Genomic DNA, 22619 nt, shown 5'->3' with positions numbered 1-22619 from the left:
GCGTCTATGTAATTTGTACATACACATGTAAGCATGGCAATAAGCACATGTTTGCGTGTGCGTCTTGGAAAACAAACGGTAAAAAGTTCAACTGAAAACTTGTCTGATGGGCAAACCTTAACAACATTTACGTTCTTTTCGCTGAAGAGTGCACAGGCTCATTACAGTTTCGTTGTGAATAATAAACATAGATGGTGGGTGAGTTAAATTGGCGTTTTTTTTGTATATTCGCAAGAAATTTAGTATAAATTTTTAGTGAAAATGCCCCGGGGAAGTGAACTTTCAGATGAAGAAGGCAGAACAATTAACGCAATGAACCTTGGTTGCAAAAAATTGGATAAATGGACACGGCGATACGATTATCATTTTTTGGTCTTAGAAATAAGAGGCATTTTTTTCTTAAGTGAAAGTCACAATATATGATTATTAAATTACTTAATTTATCAATAAATATTATTTCCTACTGTATATAAATCATATTTCAAAGATGTTAACAAAAAATAATACACTACCAATAACTACACTTAAATGCAATAATTGGTTGGGTTTCATTAATATAACGTTTGTGTTCATTTATACAACGTTCGCCTTTCATTCATACATTGAATGATTTTCATTCATACAACGTATAGCCGCATCCATACAATGAATAAATTTCATTCATACAACGAATAATATTCGTTAATACAACGAAAAGGCTACGTAATAACAACGTAATTATTCGTTAATACTACGAAATGTATTCCATAAAAGGTTTCGTAAATATAACGTAAAATTACGTTGTTATAACGAAATGCTACGTTGGCTGACTTTTAATGAAGAATTTCGTTAATACAACGTAATAATTCATGTTATTAACGAAACTTTTTCTACCAGTGTAGTGGCAACCATGATTATGAACCGATATAGAACAATTTTTGTGTGATTGGACCAATTTTGGTATGGTTGTTAGCGACCATATACTAACACCACGTTCCTACTTTGAACCGGATCGGATGAATTTTGCTCCTCCAAGAGGCTCCGGAGGTCAAATCTGGAGAACGTTTTATATGGGGGCTATATATAATTATGGACCGATATGGACCATGTACCAAATTTCAGGCGGATCGGATAAAATTTGCTTCTCTTTGAGGCTCCGCACCCCAAATCTGGGGATCGGTTTATATGGGGGCTATATATAATTAAGGACCGATATGGACCAATTTTTGCATGGTTGTTAGATACCATATACCAACATCATGTACCAAATTTCAGCCGGATCGGATGAAATTTTCTTCTCTTTGAGGCTCCGCAAGCCAAATCTGGGGATCGGTTTATATGGGGGCTATATATAATTATGGACCGATGGGAACCAATTTTTGCATATTTGTTAGAGACCATATACCAACACCATGTACCAAATTTCAGCCGGATCATCCAATTCGGTTGAAATTTGGTACGTGATGTTAATATATGGCCTTAAACACCCATGCAAAAATCGGTCGAAATCGGCCCATAATTATATATAGCCCTGATATAAACCGATCCTCCGATTTGGCTTGCGGAGCATCCAAGAGAAGCAAATTTCATCCCGTACGGCTGAAATTTGCTACATGGTGTTAGTATATGGTCTCTAATGACCATGCAAAAATTGGTCTACATCGGTCCATAATTATATATAGCCCACATATAAACCGATCACCAGATTTGACCTACGGAGCCTCTTGGAAGACCAAAATTCGGTCCAATTCGGTTGAAATTTGGTACATGATGTTAGTATATGGTATCCAACAACCATGCAGGAATTGGTTCCTATCAGCCCATAATTATATATAGCTCCCATATAAACCGATCCCCAGATTTGACCTCCGGTGCCTTTTGGAGAAGCAAAATTCATCCGATCTGGTTGAAATTTAGTACGTGGTGATCGTATATGATATTTAACAACCATGCCAAAAGTGGTCCATATCAGTCCATAATCATATATAGCCCCCCATACAAACCGATCCCGAGATTTGGTTTTGCAGCCTCTTGGAGGAGCAAATTTCATCCGAGTGAGTTGAAATTTTGGTACATTGTGCTAGTATGTGGTCGTTAACAACCATGCCTAACTAGGTCCATATCGGTCTATAGTTTTATTTATATAGCCCTCAGATAAATCGATTTCCAATCACACAAAAATTGGTCCACATCAAGTTCATAATTATATATAGCCCCCATATTAGCGACCCCCATATTTCAATTCTGGCTCTCTACGTACCGTGCAAAAAGTCCATATCGATTCGTAATTATTTGTAGACTTAACTATACATAACTTTTTGTGTAATATATACTACGTATAGACTAACTCACAATTTAGAAAACGATGTTAAGAAGTTTTAAGATACCACAACCCAAGTAATTCGATTGTGGATGACAGTCTTTCGTAGAAGTTTCTACGCAATTCATGGTGGAGGGTACATAAGATTCGACCTGGACGAACTTACGGCCGTATATACTTGTTTGTTCTGCATTTTGCTATATGGATTATTTATTTTTATTTGAAGTTACATGATGTCTGCGTTTGTACATTTGATGGTCACGAAGTAAATATGGAATGATTACTTGTTGTTGAAATTGAAATAAAATAGATTGTGTAAAAATATATGATATTTGCTTGAACGGCATTATAAATACAAATAAGCAATGAATAAGTTTATAAATAAATAAAAACAAATAAATAAAGTTAATTTTGTGTTTTCTTTTCTTAAGTGGCGTCCGATGAAATACGTTTTTTCATAAAGATCAAAACATTTTAGGCTGTGACCATGTTCTTTTAACTAGAAGAAAAACATTTTTAATGAATACCATAACATTTTAAATTGTGGCCATTGTTTTTTTATTCAAACAAAATTCCTTTTATCAATATAATAACATTTTAGATGAGGACAATGATATTTTTCTTAGAACCATGCTCACTAAGCCAACATGGTTGCAGGTTAAAATGTTGCATGGTCTCCGCAAAAATAGCCCCTATCATATTATTTTGCTCTTCGATTATGATTGTGACAATCATGCTTCTTCTGTGCGTGTATGTAGGCAATAGATGCCATGCATAATATTACTCAATACGCTTCACGATATGTAACATAACGATCCACCGCATAGGAATCCACACGCAGAGAAGGAATATGATTACCTCAAACATGTTTCAAGAGCAAAATATTATTTTTGTATGGTGACCATGTAACATGTTTGTCACTAAAATGTTATTTTCTCGTCAAATATAACCTGCTTGCCGAAATCAAATACATGATTTCCGAGAAAATAACATGGTTGCGAAAACCATGTTACATGGTCACCACCCAAAAATAACATTTTGCTCTTAAAACAGGTTTGAGGTGATCATATTCCTTCTCTGGGTGCATTTTCATTGAGAAAGACCCGCCCCACGACTGAGCATTGCCGGCGACAAGAAGGTGGCCGTCCTCTTCGAAAGTGGTTCCCTATGCGGGGGATCGTTACATAAACTAAATGGCGCCCAACGTGAGGCTATTTAATTTATGTAACGATGGGGGTGTACGATCTTTGTCATCCCATTTGTAACACATCGATTTATTGGTTTCAGACCCCAAACGGTATATATATTATGGGTCCTAGTGAAATTCTGAGTCGATCTAGCGATGTTCGTCCATCCGGCTGTTCGTCCGTCTGTTGAAATCACCCAAATTTCCGTATAGCAACCAACAAACTTGGTACAAGTATTTGTTATTGATGTAGGTCAGATGGTATTGCAAATGGGCCATATCGGACCACTTTTGGATATAGCCCCCAATAAACCGATTCCCACAATAGATGTCCGGAGCTTAATTTAATTAAGTAATTAATTAAAAAGTTATCGCAAAATAAAATGATTTTCAACTTGAGAGCTCCTACGGGCTCTCATTTATATATTTTATTTTGGCCGATATTCTCATATCACGAATAGGAGGGGCTGCTATGGGGCTAAACCTACCCCGCAAAATTTTTATTATTGAGGAATTTTAAAATGTCATTCCCCTCCCTTGACCAAGAAAAAAATTACCACACTTATTAATGTAGCGTATTAATAAGACACAAGGGGTTCTAACGATTCACATCCAAGAGATTGGTTCGTTTTTCATCATTTTTGTTTGGCAAAAAGGACATCTGGTGTTAATCTGTCAAATGCATTTTAATGCTCCACCTACCCAAATAGTCCATCGAAGCCACTGAATCTCTGTAACAAAAAGTGAATTCAAACTAAACGCAACGTTAACGTTGAGAAAATAAAGCAGAAACGCTTAATGTAATGGATAGTAGGTAAATTTGAATTTATGACAGCAGCAGATGAAATCCATTAAACTCAGAGATGCCATGTAGAATAGACAAAGCAAACAGATTTGCTTGTTTTGTCTCTTATCGCATGGTAAAGATTCTGTCTATTATATGCACTCTATACACAAAAGCAAATAATTTACTAAACCTGAATTTGGTTTTTGTGTAATAAAATAAAACAAGAGTGCAATTCATTGCAGATTTACTAGGTAATTTAAACCGTAGCAAAAAAATGTCATTCCCTTGGAAATGCATTGAAAAATTGCTAGAATGTATAAGAAAGAAAATAGACATTCAAAAAACGATAACAGGTATGTTAAGACTTGATACAATGAAAGAAGTTCCTCGTAAGAGGATAATCTTAGGGGAAATCTAAAGATATGGGAGATATATCTAAATTTGGAATGATTTGGATTATAGTTGTCTGCTTTGTAATACTATAGATTACCCTGTGCCAAATTTTAGTACGATCGGAACAAACGAAACTTTTATGGCTAAATTTAATTAAATTGGGCGGTTCTATCTATATTTCATTTAATTTGTTCAAAATTAAACGGTGTTCGCATTCGCTCCAAAAACATACTCTATCAAATTAAAATTGGTTAATAATTACGACCTGAATATTGCAAACGATAACTATGAAGACTGAGAGACGATTGGAGAGACCGGCCGGTTGGAGAGACGGGAATTGAGTCGATCGGTATAAATTGTATGAGGTGTAAAATATGACTGCCAGACCCAAGGCCCTAGACGTTAACCCGGAGAATTATGAAGTGCAAACCGACAATAAGAAAACAAAACGAAACAAAACGAATGAAATAAGAGGAAGCACGCTCGAAATAAACCCAACCAACTCAATTCGATGATTTCAAATTGGCAAAGGAAAAGAGAAATCTTTGTACAAAGATTTATTTCGGCAAATGCCGACTATCATAAACCTTTTTTCGGAAGGTTCAAGTGTGGTTCACTTTGGATTTGTGAACTACCACAATTTGTTGTGATAATTGGTTGATAGTTTCGCTGCAAGTAGAGGCTGCTGATGAGGAATGTGGTAATTCCGAAAAGTGCGTCCATCCAACCATCTTGCTGTCTATAGGGCTTTGCCCAAATAAATTTAACAAACATTCTTTTCCTCTGTTGGATTGAAGTACAAACCAACAATAACACAAAAAAAAAAAAAAACAAGTATCTTAAAACCTCCTAACACCATCTTCTAAATTGTATGTAAGTCCATACGAGGTATATTTAAATCAAAAAAGATCGATCCAAAACGTATATAATTCAGTTTGACAAAGTAGACATAAAATTTTGACAAAATTTTCTACAGAAATAAAATTTTAACAAAATTTTCTATAGAAATAAAATTTTCACAAAATTTTCTATAGAAATAAAAATTTTGACAAAATTTTCTATAGAAAGAAAATTTTGACAAAAATTTCTACAGTAATAAAATTTTAACAAAATTTCCCATAGAAATAAACTTTTGCAAAATTTTCTATAGAAATAAAATTTTGACAAAAATTTCTACAGTAATAAAATTTTAACAAAATTTCCCATAGAAATAAACTTTTGCAAAATTTTCTATAGAAATAAAATCTTTGTAGATTATTTTTGGCTCGAGTGGCAACCATGATTATGAACCGAATAAAATTTGAACAAAATTTTCTATAGAAATAAAATTTTGACAACATTTTCTATAGAAATAAAATTTTGGTAGATTATTTTTGGCTCTAGTGGCAACCATGATTATGAACCGATATGGACCAATTTTTGTGTGATTGGACCAATTTTGGTATGGTCCTTAGCGACCATATACTAACACCACGTTCCTAATTTGAACCGGATCGGATGAATTTTGCTCCTCCAAGAGGTTCCGGAGGTCAAATCTGGAGAACGTTTTATATGGGGCCTATATATAATTATGGACCTTATGGACCAATTCTGGCACGATTATTAAAGATCATGTACTAACACCATGTTCCAAATTATAACCGGGTTGCGAAGTCTCCAAATTGGAGACTTCGCAACCCAAATCTGGGGATCGGTTTATATGGGCGCTATATATAATTATGGACCGATGTGGACCAATTTTTGCACGGTTGTTAGAGACCATATACCAATACCATGTACCAAATTTCAGCCGGATCGGATGCAATTTGCTTCTCTTTGAGGCTTCGCAAGCCAAATCTGGAGATCGGTTTATATGGGGTCTATATATAATTATGGACCGATGTGGACCAATTTTTGCATGGTTGTTAGAGACCATATACAACCATCATGTACCAAATTTCAGCCGGATCGGATGAAATTTTCTTCCCTTTGAGGCTCCGCAAACCAAATTTGGGGATCGGTTTATATGGGGGCTATATATAATTATACACCGATGTGGACCAATTTTTGCATGGTTGTTAGAGACCATATACCAACACCATGTACAAAATTTCAGCCGGATCGGATGAAATTTGCTTCTCTTTTAGGCTCCGCAAGCCAAATCTGGGGATCGGTTTATATGGGGGCTATATATAATTATGGACCTATGTGGACCAATTTTTGCATGGTTGTAAGAAACCATATACCAACGCCATGTACCAAATTTCAGCCGGATCGGATGAAATTTGCTTCTGTTAGAGGCTCCATTAGCCAAATCTGAGGGTCCCTTTATATGGGGGCTATACGTAAAAGTGGACCGATATGGCCCATTTTCAATACCATCCGACCTACATCGATAACAACTACTTGTGCCAAGTTTCAAGTCGATAGCTTGTTTCGTTCGGAAGTTAGCGTGATTTCAACAGACGGACGGACGGACGGACGGACATGCTTAGATCGACTCAGAATTTCACCACGACCCAGAATATATATACTTTATGGGGTCTTAGAGCAATATTTCGATGTGTTACAAACGGAATGACAAAGTTAATATACCCCCATCCTATGATGGAGGGTATAAAAAAACGAATGAAATAAAATTTTGACGAAATTTTGTGTAGAAATTAAATTTTGACAAAATTTTTAATAGAAATAAAATTTTGAAAATGTTTTCTACACAAATATAATTTTGACAAAATGTTCTATAGAAACAAAATTTTGACAAAATTTTCTAAAGAAATAAAATTTTTACACAATTTGTTATAGCAATAAAATTTTTACACAATTTTTTATGGTAATAAAATTTTGAAAAAATTTCTATAAATATAAAATTTTGACAAAATTTTCTATTAAAAACAAAATGTTGACAAAATTCTCGATAGAAATAAAATTGTGACAAAACTTTCTATAGAAATAAAATTTTCTACACAAAATTTTCTATAGAAATACAATTTTCTAGACAAAATTTTCTATACAAATAAAATATTGGTAACATTTTCTATAGAAATAAAATTGTACCACAATTTTCTATAGAGATAAAATTTTGACAAAATCTTCTATAGAAACAAAATTTTGACAAAACTTTCAATAGGAATAAAATATTGACAAAATTTTCTATAGAATAAAATATTGACAAAATTTTCAATAGAAATAAAAGTTTGACAAAACTTTCAATAGAAATAAAATATTGACAAAATTTTCTATAGAAATAAAATATTGGCAACATTTTCTAGAAAAATAAAATTTATTCTGATAATTGGTTGATAGTTTCGCTGCAAGTAGAGGATGCTGATGAGGAATGTGGTAATTCCGAAATGTGCGTCCATCCAACCATCTTGCAGTCTATAGGGCTTTGCCGAAATAAATTTGGCAAACATTCTTTTGCTCTGTTGGTTAAGCTACACTTGTAGTTTACTCAGTGCATGGTTTTAAGCTGAAATCAAAAACAACAACAAATAAAGTTTTGACAAAATTTTCCATAGAAATAAATTTTTGACAAAATTTTCTATAGAAATAAAATATTGGCAAAATTTTCTATAGAATTAAAATATTGGCAACATTTTCTATAGAAACAAAATTTTGAAAAACTTTTCTAAAGAAATAAAATTTTTACACATTTTTTTATGGTTATAAAATTTAGAAAAAAAATTTCTATAAATATAAAATGTTGACAAAATTTTCTATTAAAAGCAAAATTTTGACAAAATTCTCGACGGAAATAAAATTGTGAAAAAATTTTCTATAGAAATACAATTTTCTAGAAAAAAAATTTCAATAGAAATAAAATGTTGACAACATTTTCTATAGAAATAAAATATTGGCAACATTTACTATAGAAATAAAATTTAGACAAAATTTTCTATAGAAATAAAATTTAGACAAAATTTTCTATAGAAATAAGACATTGTCAACATTTTCTATAGAAATAAAATATTGGCAACATTTTCTTTAGAAATAAAATTTTGAAAATTGTTTCTACACAAATATAATTTTGACAAAATGTTCTATAGAAACAAAAATTTGACACAATTTTCTAAAGAAATAAAATTGTTACACAATTTTAACACAATTTTTTATGGTAATAAAATTTTGAAACAATTTTCTATATATATAAAATTTTAACAAAATGTTCTATAAATATAAAATTTTGAAAAAATTTCTATTAAAAACAAAATTTTGACAAAATTCTCGATAGAAATAAAATTGTGACAAAATTTTCAATAGAAATATAATTTTGACAAAATTTTCTATAGAAATAAAATACTGGCAACATTTCCTATAGAAACAAAATGTTGAGAAAATTTTCTATAGAAATAAAATTAATTCTGATATTTGGTAGAGAGTTTTGCTGCAAGTAGAGGATGCTGATGAGGAATGTGGTAATTGCCCAAATAAATTTGACAAACATTATTTTCCTCTATTGGTTAAGCTACACTTGTAGTTTAGTCAATGCATGGTGTTAAGCTGAAATCAAAAACAACAACAAATAAAGTTTAGACAAAATTTTCTATAGAAATAAAATTTTGACAAAATTTTCAATAGAAATAAAATTTTGACAAAATTTTCTATAGAAATAAAATATTGGCAATATTTTCTATAGAAATAAAATTTTGACAAAATTTTCAATAGAAATAAAATTTTTAAAAATTTTCAATAGAAATAAAATTTTTAAAAATTTTTCTACACAAATATAATTTTGACAAAATGTTCTATATAAACAAAATTTTGACAAACTTTTCTAAAGAAATAAAATTTTTACACAATTTTTTATGGTTATAAAATTTAGAAAAAAATTTCTGTAAATATAAAATGTTGACAAAATTTTCTATTTAAAACAAAATTTTGACAAAATTCTCGATAGAAATAAAATTGTGAAAAAATTTTCTATAGAAATACAATTTTCTAGAAAAAATTTTCAATAGAAATAAAATTTTGACAAAATTTTCTATGGAAATAAAATATTGGCAACATTTTCTAGAGAAATAAAATGTTGACAAAATTTTCTATAGAAATAACATATTGGAAACATTTTTTATAGAAATAAAATATTGGCAACATTTACTATAGAAATAAAATTTTGAAAATTTTTCCTATACAAATATAATTTTGACAAAATGTTATAGAAACAAAATTTTGACACAATTTTCTAAAGAAATAAAATTTTTACACAATTTTTATAGTAATAAAATTTTTACACAATTTTTTATGGTAATAAAATACTGAAAAAAATTGCTATAAATTTAAAATGTTGAAAAAATTTACTATTAAAAACAAAATTTTGACAAAATTCTCGATAGAAATAAAATTGTGACAAAATTTTCTATAGAAATAAAATATTTGCAACATTTTCTATAGAAATAAAATGTTGACAAAACTTTCAATATTAATAAAATTGGGACAAAATTTTCAACAGAAATAAAATTTTGACAAAATTTTCTTTAGAAATAAAATTTTGAAAAGTTTTTCTACACAAATATAATTTTGACAAAATGTTCTATGGAAACAAAATTTTGACAAAATTCTCGATAGAAATAAAGTTGTGACAAAATTTTCTATAGAAATACAATTTTCTAGACAAAATTTTCAATAGAAATAAAATTTTGACAAAATTTTCTATAGAAATAAAATTTTGACAAAATTTTCTATAGAAATAAATTATTGGCAACATTTTCTATAGAAATAAAATTTTGACAAAATTTTCAATAGATATAAAATTTTGAAAAATTTTTTACACAAATATATTTCTGACAAAATGTTCTATAGAAACAAAATTTTGACAAAATTTTCAAAAAAGTAAAATTTTTACACCATTTTTTATAGTAATAAAATTTTTACACAATTTTTTATGGTAATAAAATTTTGAAAAAAAAAAAATTATAAATATAAAATGTTGATAAAATTTTCTATTAAAAACAAAATTTTGACAAAATTCTCGACAGAAATAAAATTGTGACAAAATTTTCTGTAGAAATAAAATTTTCTATAGCAACAAAATTTTGACAAAACTTTCTATAGAAAAAATTGTAACAAAATTTTCTATAGAAATAAAATTTTGCAAAATAAGATTTTTTTTTGTTTCGTAGTTTTTTGATAAAAATTTCTCCAAATTTTGATACATTATTTATGGCCGGAGTGGCAACCGTGCTGAGTTAGCATACAGATGTTGAGCAATGTGCAGAAGAACGAGAGGCTATAGATGGGTGCTACGCCCTGGATATGTGAGAGCGCAATAAGAACAATCTTGACATACGCGTCAATAGTCTGGTGGATATCGATTGGGGGAGAGTGCAACATAGAGATTTTACAACGGGTCCAAAAGACATGTTGTACAGGGAGTAACTGGGGCAATGATGACCACAACAACCAGAGCCTTGGAAACGATACTGGACTTAAGACACATAGAGGTTCAGATCAAAAGCGAAGCCGCTATGGCTGAGAGGTGTTTGCTGAAAAAAATGTCTGTGAAATGTTTTCCCTGAAAAAAGACTACGTGAGACTTTTTTTCTGAAAGAAGTATCGGTGTCTGACAAAATTTTCTGCGAGATTTTTTCTAAAAAGATGTGTCTGTGATACTTTTTTTTTCGTGAAAAGAGTATCTATGAGACTAGATTTTTTCTGAACTGAAACTTTTTTCCTGAAAAAAGTTTGGGTGAGCCTTTCCTAAAAAAGTATCGGCGAGACATTTTTCCAAAAAAGTGTCGGTTAGACTTTTTTTCCGGAAAAAAGTCTCGCCGATCAGGCATTTCTCTTAAACAAAAAGTGTAGGTGAGACCTTTTTCTTACATAGGCGTTGATAGTCTATAGAGAAATAGTAACATAACAATTTTACAACGATTCCAACGGACGTGTTGTCTTGGTATAACTGGGCCAATTAAGATCACGTCAGCAGAGCTTTGGAGACCTATAGAGATTCAGATCAAAAGGGAAGCCCCCATGACTGAGATTAGATTGAAGATGTTGTCAGATTGGACGGAAACACGAAACATGGTGAACCATCAAAGGATAATAGGTGTAATGGGGATGCCCCTACAATCCGTGATAGTAGAATTGCGAACACATCTGTGCCGAATAGGAACATCAGAGAATGGTGCATGTAGGGCATGTTTTGAAGATGGTGAGACCTTGGAACACTATTGCTGTCACTGCCTGCCTTCGCTACGCAAAGATTTAAGCATATAGAGGAATCGGTGATTCGGGACATGACCCATCTTGGAATGATAGACATCAACAACAAATTGAAGAATTCGTTAAAGACATATAGGACGATATTCAGGAGGGCCGTGGGAATAATGACCGGACACATAGAACTGGGAGCACATCCGCGTCGAATCTGAGCAGCAGAGGTTGGTGCAGGTGGGGCATGTTTTGTCATCATAGACACCCTGGAACACTACCTCTGTCACTGCCCTGCCTTTACTGACCCCGTTTGGAACAAGTGAGTAAAGTAGAAAGTCGGGCGGGGCCGACTATATCATACCCTAAACCACCCCTACTGAACCAGTAAACATTATTTGTGGGGAATCAATGGTATACGTTGGGGAGATAAACCGCATTTCCATATTTATGAACATTAAGGGGTACAAGGTTATGGGAGTGAACAGAATGTCTGCTATTAGGAGCTATAGTTCACACAAAAAAAATTCTGATTCAATCACGAAATTAATTGATACAATTAATTATACCCTCCACCATAGAATGGGGGGTATATTAACTTTGTTATTCCGTTTGTAACACATCGAAATATTGCTCTAAGACCCCATAAAATATATATATATTCTGGTCCGTGGTGAAATTCTGAGTCGATCTAAGCATGTCCGTCCGTCCGTCCGTCCGTTGAAATCACGCTATCTTCCGAACGAAACAATCTATCAACTTGAAAGTTGGCACAAGTAGTTGTTATTGATATAGGTCGGATGGTATTGCAAATGGGCCATATCGGTCCACTTTTACGTATAGCCCCCATATAAACGGACCCCCAAATTTGGCTTGCAGACCCTCTAAGAGAAGCAAATTTCATCCGATCCGGCTGAAATTTGGTACATGGTGTTAGTATGTGGTCTCTAACAACCATACACAAATTGGTCCACATCGGTCCATAATTATATATAGCCCCCATATAAACCGATCCGGAGCCTCTTGGAGGAGCAAAATTCATCTGATCCGGTTCAAATTTGCATATATAGCCGATCCCCAATCACACAAAAATTGGTCCATATCGGTTCATAATCATGGTTGCCATTCGAGCCAAAAATAATCTACCAAAATTTTATTTCTATAGAAAATTTTGTCAAAATTTTATTCCTATAGAAAATTTTGTCAACATTTTATTTCTATAGAAAATTTTGTCAAAATTTTATTCCTATAGAAAATTTTGTTAAAATTTCATTTCTATAGAAAATATTGTCAAAAATTTATTTATATAGAAAATTTTGTCAAAATTTTATTTCTGTAGAAAATTTTGTTAAAATGTTATTTCGATAGAAAATTTTGTCAAAGTTTTATTTCAATAGAAAATTTTGTCAAAATTTTATTTCAATAGAAAATTTTGTCAAACTGAATTATATACGTATTTAATCGATCCTTTTTAAGTTAATATATACCACGTATGGACTTACTTACAATTTAGAAGACGGTGTTAGGAGGTTTTAAGATACCTTGCCATCAGCAAGCTTTACCGCAACCCAAGTAATTCGATTGTGTATGGCAGTGTGTAGAAGAAGTTTCTATGCAATCCATGGTGGAGGGTACTTAAGCTTCGGCCTGGTCGAACTTACGGCCTTATATACTTGTTTTTTGCTATGTTCATTTATCTCTCTGAGTTTTTTTGTAGTTCAATTTAGAATTGAAGAAGGAATAAAGGAAAACTAAAAATTTTTTTTTATTTAAAATTATTTAATTATGTACTAATTTCTGCACGCCACTGTATATGGGAGCTATATCTTAATCTAAACCGATTTCGATTAAATTTGGCACACCTAAGGGGTGGTCAATTAGATTACTTTGTGGCAAATTTGACACCGATAGGTTAGTAAATGAATGCAATCTTACCTCATTTATCGAAATCGGGCGATACATATATCTGGGAGCTATATCTACATATTCAAACTAAATATACTAAATATACTAAATATACCATATACCAAATTCCATCAATATCGGTTAACAATTGCGACCGGAATCCTGCGAACAACAAATACATGGACGGATGGACGGACACCAAGCGCGAGATAGACTCAGGAGGTGACTCTGATTGGATCGTTATATATTTTATGGGGTCTAAAATCAATATTTCTGGTACATTTTTTGGCAGATCAAAGTTATTATACCCTGACCACTATGTGGGTGTTTAAATTTGAAGGGCCGATGTTGATTTTGAATAAAACACAAACTATTTAGGAAATTATTGTAATTTTATTTTATTATGATATACTGGTATTACTCAATTATGTATGGAGAAAAATATCGGCCAAATGGGCGCCGCGACCTCGGTGGCACACCTTCATCCGATGGTCCAAATTTTCGATGACGCTGAGGCATAATGGAGGTTCTATCTCGTTAATGTGCCGAATTATCTCATCCTTTAGCTCTTGAATTGTTGCTGGCTTATCGACGTACGTATTTTCTTTCAAATAACCCCCAAAGAAAAAAGTCCAACGGTGTCAAATCACATGATCTTGGCGGCCAATTGACATCGCCATTACGTGAGATAACACGGCCATTGAATTTTGTTGCGCAAAAGAGCCATTGTTTCGTTAGCTGTGTGGCAAATGACACCATCATGCTGAAACCATATATCGTCCACATCCATATCTTCCAATTCGGGTCATAAAAAGTTCGCTATCATTTCACGATAGCGAACACCATTCCAAGTAACTACTTGAACGGCCTCATTTTGGAAAAAATACGGCCCAATGATGCCGCCAGCCCATAAACCGCACCAAACAGTCACTCTTTGTGGGTGCATTGGTTTTTCGACAATCACTCTTGGATTCTCATTCGCCCAAATGCGGCAATTCTGTTTATTGACGAATCCACTGAGGTGAAAATGTGCCTCATCACTGAAGATGATTTTCTTCGAAAATTGATCATCCACTGTTGCCATTTTTTGGAACAATTCTGCCCATTCACGACGTTTGGAATGGTCAAGAGGCTTTAGTTCTTGAGCCAATTGCAACATGTAAGCGTGTAAATGCAAGTCTTTATGCATAATATTCATCAACGACGAGCAGGAGAGGTGCAATTGTTGGGCACGACGAAGATTTGAGGTGGACGGCTCTTCAGCCACACTATCGCGAACAGCAGCAATATTTTCTGCAGTATGAGCTGTACGAGCATGCACTGGTGTTCTCACATCTTCTACAGACCCAGTTTGCTCGAATTTTTCCACGATTTTTGCGATTGTACGAACATTTGGACGATCAAATTCACCAAAAACAAGTATATACGGCCGTAAGTTCGGCCAGGCCGAAGCTTATGTACCCTCCATCATGGATTGCGTAGAAACTTCTTTTAAACACTGTCATCCACAATCGAATTACTTAAGTTGCGGTAACGCTTGCCGATGGCAAGGTATCTTAAAACCTCCTAACACCATCTTCTAAATTGTATGTAAGTCCATACGTGGTATATATTAAATCAAAAAAGATCGATCCAATGGGTATATAATTCAGTTTGACAAAGTAGACATAACATTTTCACAAAATTTTCTACAAAAATAAAATTTTAACAAAATTTTCTATAGAAATAAAATTTTCACAAAATTTTCTATAGAAATAAAAATTTTGACAAAATTTTCTATAGAAAGAAAATGTTGACAAAAATTTCTACAGAAATAAAATTTTAACAAAATTTTCTATAGAAATAACTTTTGACAAAATTTTCTATAGAAATAAAATCTTGGTAGATTATTTTTGGCTCGAGTGGCAACCATGATTATGAACCGAATAAAATTTGAACAACATTTTCTATAGAAATAAAATTTTGACAATGATGAAAATTTTATTATGAACCGAATAAAATTTGAACAAATTTTTCTCTAGAAATAAAATTTTGACAAAATTTTCTATAGAAATAAAATTTTAGTAGATTATTTTTGGCTCGAGTGGCAACCATGATTAAGAACCGATATGGACCACTTTTTCTGTGATTGGAGATCGGCTATATATAACTATATACCGATATGGACCAATTTTAGTAGGGTTGTTAGCGACCATATACTAACACCACGTTCCTAATTTGAACCGGATCGGATGAATTTTGCTCCTCCAAGAGGCTCCGGAGGTCAAATCTGGAGAATGTTTTATATGGGGGCTATAAATAATTATGGACCGATATGGACCAATTCTGGGACGGTTGTTAAAGATCATATACTAACACCATGTTCCAAATTACAACCGGATTGGATGAAATTTGCTTCTCTTGGAGACTTCGCAAGCCATATCTGGGGATCGGTTTATATGGGGGCTATATATAATTATGGACCGATATGGACCAATTCTGGGACGGTTGTTAAAAATCATATACTAACACCATGTTCCAAATTACAACCGGATTGGATGAAATTTGCTTCTCTTGGAGACTTCGCAAGCCAAATCTGGGGATCGGTTTATATGCGGGCTATATATAATTATGGACCGATGTGGACCAATTTTTGCATGATTATTAGAGACCATATACCAACATCACGTACCAAATTTCTGCCGGATCGGATGAAATATGCTTCTCTTTGAGGCTCCGCAAGCCAAATCCGGGGATCGGTTTATATGGGGGGCTATATATAATTATGGACCGATGTGGACCAATTTTTGCATGATTGTTAGAGACCATATACCAACACCATGTACCAAATTTCAGCCGGATCGGATGAAATATGCTTCTCTTTAAGGCTCCGCAAGCCAAATCTGGGGATCGGTTTATATGGGGGCTATATATAATTATGGACCGATGTGGACCAATTTTTGCACGGTTGTTAGAGACCATATACCAATACCATGTACCAAATTTCAGCCGGATCGGAAGCAATTTGCTCCTCTCTGAGGCTTCGCAAGCCAAATCTGGAGATCGGTTTCTATGGGGTCTATATATAATTATGGACCGATGTGGACCAATTTTTGCATGATTATTAGAGACCATATACCAACATCACGTACCAAATTTCAGCCGGATCGGATGAAATTTGCTTCTCTTTGAGGCTCCGCAAGCCAAATCTGGGGATCGGTTTATATGGGGGGCTATATATAATTATGGACCGATGTGGACCAATTTTTGCATGATTGTTAGAGACCATATACCAACACCATGTACCAAATTTCAGCCGGATCGGATGAAATATGCTTCTCTTTGAGGCTCCGCAAGCCAAATCTGGGGATCGGTTTATATGGGGGCTATATATAATTATGGACCGATGTGGACCAATTTTTGCATGGTTGTTAGAGACCATATACCAACATCATGTACCAAATTTCAGCCGGATCGGATGAAATTTTCTTCTCTTTGAGGCTCCGCAAGCCAAATCTGGGGATCGGTTTATATGGGGGCTATATATAATTATGGACCGATGTGGACCAATTTTTGCATGGTAGTTAGAGACCATATACCAACACCATATACCAAATTTCAGCCGGATCGGATGAAATATGCTTCTGTTAGAGGCTTCACAAGCCAAATCTGAGGGTCCCTTTATATGGGGGCTATACGTAAAAGTGGACCAATATGGCCCATTTTCAATACCATCCGACCTACATCGATAGCAACTACTTGTGCCAAGTTTCAAGTCGATAGCTTGTTTCGTTCGGAAGTTAGCGTGATTTCAACAGACGGACGGACGGACGGACATGCTTAGATCGACTCAGAATTTCACCACGACCCAGAATATATATACTTTATGGGGTCTTAGAGCAATATTTCGATGTGTTACAAACGGAATGACAAAGTTAATATACCCCCATCCTATGATGGAGGGTATAAAAAATACGAAGTGCACGATATGCATTTTGATTTGAACGCCCATTTTCATAATAAGTCTGGATAACTTTAACACGTTGTTGGATTGTGTATCTCTCCATGGTTCAAATTGAGTAAGTCTGAAATAGAGAAATGTCAAATAAAATTCGGATAAAATTCGGATAAAAACTTGGCGTTTAGGTGTGGTTCACATTCAACATCGGCCCTTACAGTTTAACCATACAGGATATGATGGAAAAAAAAATAACTTAGAGCGCACAACAAGCCGAATACTGGCTTAGGAGTATGTCAGTATATAAAAGGATCAAATTTGCAGTAACTTGCATCATACTTTGAAGTATTTGTGAAAAGGATCAAGTCGATATGTCTATGCGTTTGAAAATTAGCAGGAATTTAAAAGATGGACGGACGTACATCGAATATGCGCTCAGGTTATTATGGTATTCGATGTTAAAGAAAGTGCCATTAGAAACGAAATTAAATGTAATTTCCATTCAAATTCTAGCCCAGAAAGGAATATTGACGATGTACTTAAGATACGGGTATTCCCCTCCTTGTGTATATTTTGATTTTCATGATATTAGATTTTTTCTTTTCTTTTTTCAAAGAACGTTTTACAAAAATACAAGATTAAAAGCCATTTCAGGTATTTCTTGTTGGTCTTCTTTACGTTTTGGTTGTTGTGTTTTTTTTTTTCTTGGAAAATATTTTTTCCATAATATTTTTTGCTGCTATTGTATTTTGAGGTTTCATCCTCAACTCCAGCAATAAAGAAACGCATCACACAAAATTCAAACGGGAATGAAAATCAGAAAAACAAAATCTTTTTTTCTAGAAAGATGGACAGAAAAAGTTAAGGCAATACCATGACTTAATGAAACCCACAAATTGTTGATGTTGTTGGCCAACAAATTAAAAAATACCAAAAAGTTAAGCATACGCTTAACAAGTGCTAGAAATTGCAAAAGTTGACCAGAGTATTCTTATCCAGCCAACCATTCATTCATTCATTCATAGAGCTTTGAAGAAAATCTAGTGTAGGTGAATAAAAATTGAAGTCCTGGTCGGTGTGGGGCTAGATGATGAGGATAATAACAAAACAAGGCTCATTCGCCCATAAACGTAATTGCCATGGTGATGCTGCAACTGCAACTATCATTCTTCTTTAGTACCAAATATTTGTATGGTTTTTATTTTATTTTTTTCTGAGTGGGGTTTCTTCGTCGCTTTTTCATTTTTGTTAACTTATACACGTGCTGCTGCCATAGACCATGGACCACATCTATGAGCAGTAATTGTCAGGTTTTAACTTTGTAAAAGTTTCCCATTTTCTATTACCAGGCAACGAGATAAAATTTGTACAACCCCGGTAGAAACGAATAATAAAGGCACTCTGAAAATATCCCTTATTAATATGCTTCCCTATGCGAAGGGTGGAGGTATGATTAGGTTGATATTTCATTGGCCACACCAAAACATCTATTTTCTAATATAGCAAGTAAGGAAAGTCTCAAGACGAGCAGGGACGACTATATTATATACCACACCATTCTGTAGGTCAAAAAGTGAATCGTTCATATATACTCGTACGAGGCTTGCCTTTTATATGCCGGGATTGAGCAACTCTAGTGTTGCAATCTGCCAACTCACAGCTCTATCATAAAGCTGAATATTTTTGAGGTTATACGTACTCAGAAAGTTTTGACATACGAGCTCTATTTGTGTTGTTTACAGTAACATCTTTTCCAAAAAATGGAATAAACATTTTCATTCGATTACTTTTTTTCAAATTTCAACGTGGATAGGTTAGGTAGCAGACCTACACACAAAAAAATAATTCTTTCCTCGCAAACGAAATTTTAGACAAACAAAGTTCGTTTCTCATTTGCTTTTCGTTGTAAGGAAGTGTATTTGGAAGAAAAGTATATACTTTTTGTGATAAACGTTTGTTCTTTTCCAGGATGTAAAAACAATTTCATAAAGACTAACACAAAAAAATCTTTTTTTCTGGCTAATTGCATTTTCCCTCCCATCTTTCTCACTTCCACGAATTTTTTTAGTTTTTAGCACCTTTTTCTGTAATACAAACAATGTAGAAGAAATTATACGATTTTATAATTTTTTTTATACCCTCCATCATAGGATGGGGTAAATTAACTTTGTCATTCCGTTTGTAACACATCGAAATATTGCTCTAAGACCCCATAAAGTACACGCAAAGAAAAAAAACGTTTGGAAAACTTGTACCGAAAACGTTTTTCTTTTGTTAGAGTTTTTGGAATTGCTTCGAAAATTTTAAACTTTTATCACCAAAAAAATCGTTTGTTACAAAATGTTTATTTTTTCAATAAAAAAAGTTATTTTTGAAATAACAACACAGTCCATTTCGTTTATATCAGACACTGTTCTTTTCTGACTTTAGGTCTTTAATAAGACACATTTTACAGTTCAAAATTTAATATACTACAATGTAATGTTGAACATTTTTTTCCGAATCTTCCGAATATATCTGGAATATATGTAAAAAAACAAAAGCAAAAAAAAAAAAACAAACTTTGGCCGAAGCAGGGATCGAACCCACGACCCTTGGCATGAGAGTCGGGCGTAGCTACCACTGCTCCACGGTGCCAAACTAAATGTTTGTTTCTGTTAAATAAACTTTGTTTATTCGGTTCGTGGGCGCCGCAAGCTATGCTATATAAATATAACTTATATGATATTTATCTATTGATGACCATAACAGGTACATAGCCCAGTGGTTAGTGTGTTGGCTTACAATGTACATGGTCCGCGGTTCGATTCTCCGTCCAGGCGAAAGGTAAACAAATTTTAAAAATCTATAAAATCGTATAATTTCTTCTACATTGTTGGTATTACAGGAAAAGGTGTTAAGAACTAAAAATCCTCGTGGATGTGAGAAAGATGTGAGGGACAAGCAATTAGCAAGAAAATAATGTTTTTTTTTTGAGCTAGTCTTTATGAAATTGTTTTTACATCCTGGAAAAGAATAAACGTTTATCACAAAAAGTATATACTTTTCTTCCAAATACACTTCCTTACAGCGAAAAGCAAATGAGAAACTAACTTTGTTTGTCTAAAATTTCGTTTGGGAGGAAAGAATTATTTTTTTTGCGTGTATATATATTCTGGGTCGTAATGAAATTCTGAGTCGATCTAAGCATGTCCGTCCGTCCGTCCGTCTGTTTAAATCACGCTAACTTCCGAACGAAACAAGCTATCCACTTGAAACTTGGCACAAGTAGTTGTTATCGATGTAGGTCGGATGGTATTAAAAATGGGCCATATCGGTCCACTTTTACGTATAGCCCCCATATAAAGGGACCCTAAGTTTTGGCTTGTGGAGCCTCTAACAGAAGCATATTTCATCCGATCCGGCTGAAATTTGGTACATGGTGTTGGTATATGGTCTTTAACAACCATGCAAAAATTGGTCCACATGGGTCCATAATTATATGTAGCCCCCATATAAACCGATCCCCAGATTAGGCTTGCGGAGCCTCAAAGAGAAGAAAATTTCATCCGATCCGGCTGAAATTTTGTATATGATGTTGGTATATGGTCTCTAACAATCATGCAAAAATTGGTCCACATCGGTCCATAATTATGTATAGCCCCCATATAAACCGATCTCTAGATTTGGCTTGCGAAGCCTAAAAAGAGAAGCAAATTGCATCCGATCCGGCTGAAACTTGGTACATGGTGTTGGTATATGGTTTCTAATAACCGTGCAAAAATTGGTCCACATCGGTCCATAATTATATATAGCGCCCATATAAACCGATCTCCAGATTTGGCTTGCGAAGCCTCAAAGAGAAGCAAATTTCATCCGATCCGCCTGAAATTTGGTACATGATAATGGTATATGGTCTCTAACAACCATGCAAAAATTGGTCCACATCGGTTCATAATTATATAAAGCCCCCATATGAACCGATCCCTAGATTTGGCTTGCGAAGTCTCCAAGAGAAGCAAATTTCATCCAATCCGGTAGTAATTTTTAACATGGTGTTAGTATATGATCTTTAACAAGCGTGCCAGAATTGGTCCATATCGGTCCATAATTATATATAGCCCCCATATAAAACGTTCTCCAGATTTGACCTCCGGAGCCTCTTGGAGGAGCAAAATTCATCCGATCCGGTTCAAATTAGGAACATGGTGTTAGTATATGGTCGCTAACAACCATACCAAATTTGGTCCAATCACGCAAAAATTGGTCCATATCGGTTCATTAGCATGGTTGCCACTAGAGCCAAAAATAGTCTACCAAAATTTTATTTCTAGAGAAAATTTTGTTAAAATTTTATTCGGTTCTTAATAAAATTTTCATCATTGTCAAAATTTTATTTCTATAGAAAATTTTGTTCAAATTTTATTCGGTTCATAATCATGGTTGCCATTCGAGCCAAAAATAATCTACCAAGATTTTATTTCTATAGAAAATTTTGTCAAAAGTTTATTTCTATAGAAAATGTTGTGAAAATTTTATTTCTATAGAAAATTTTGTTAAAATTTTATTTCTGTAGAAAATTTTGTCAAAGTCTACTTTGTCAAACTGAATTATATACGTATTGGATCGATCTTTTTTATTTAATATATACCACGTATGGACTTACATACAATTTAGAAGATGGTGTTAGGAGGTTTTAAGATACCTTGCCATCGGCAAGCGTTACCGCAACTTAAGTAATTCGATTGTGGATGACAGTGTTTAAAAGAAGTTTCTACGCAATCCATGGTACATAAGCTTCGGCCTGGCCGAACTTACGGCCGTATATACTTGTTTTTTTACCTTTCGCCTGGACGGAGAATCGAACCGCGGATCATGCAATTTGTAAGCCAACACACTTCCCACTGAGCTATGTAGCCTCTATTGTCATCAATAGACAATTACCCATATAAGTTACATTTATATAGCATAGCTTGCGGCGCCCACGAGCCGATTAAACAAA

At 33.7% G+C, this 22619-nt stretch overlaps 1 long non-coding RNA gene across 1 annotated transcript; it reads left to right on the top strand.

The window, feature by feature from the left end:
- Nucleotides 1–111: 111 nt before the first annotated feature.
- Nucleotides 112–474, top strand: LOC142233549 (uncharacterized). The gene is made up of 2 exons (XR_012721432.1): nucleotides 112–198; nucleotides 257–474. It is a non-coding gene; the product is annotated as an uncharacterized LOC142233549 (long non-coding RNA).
- Nucleotides 475–22619: the final 22145 nt, after the last annotated feature.

Source organism: Haematobia irritans, chromosome 4, assembly GCF_050003625.1.
Source record: "Haematobia irritans isolate KBUSLIRL chromosome 4, ASM5000362v1, whole genome shotgun sequence".
Lineage (NCBI taxonomy): Eukaryota > Metazoa > Arthropoda > Insecta > Diptera > Muscidae > Haematobia > Haematobia irritans.
The sequence above is the reverse complement of the archived record's forward strand: the minus strand, read 5'-3'. Positions and strand labels throughout refer to the sequence as shown.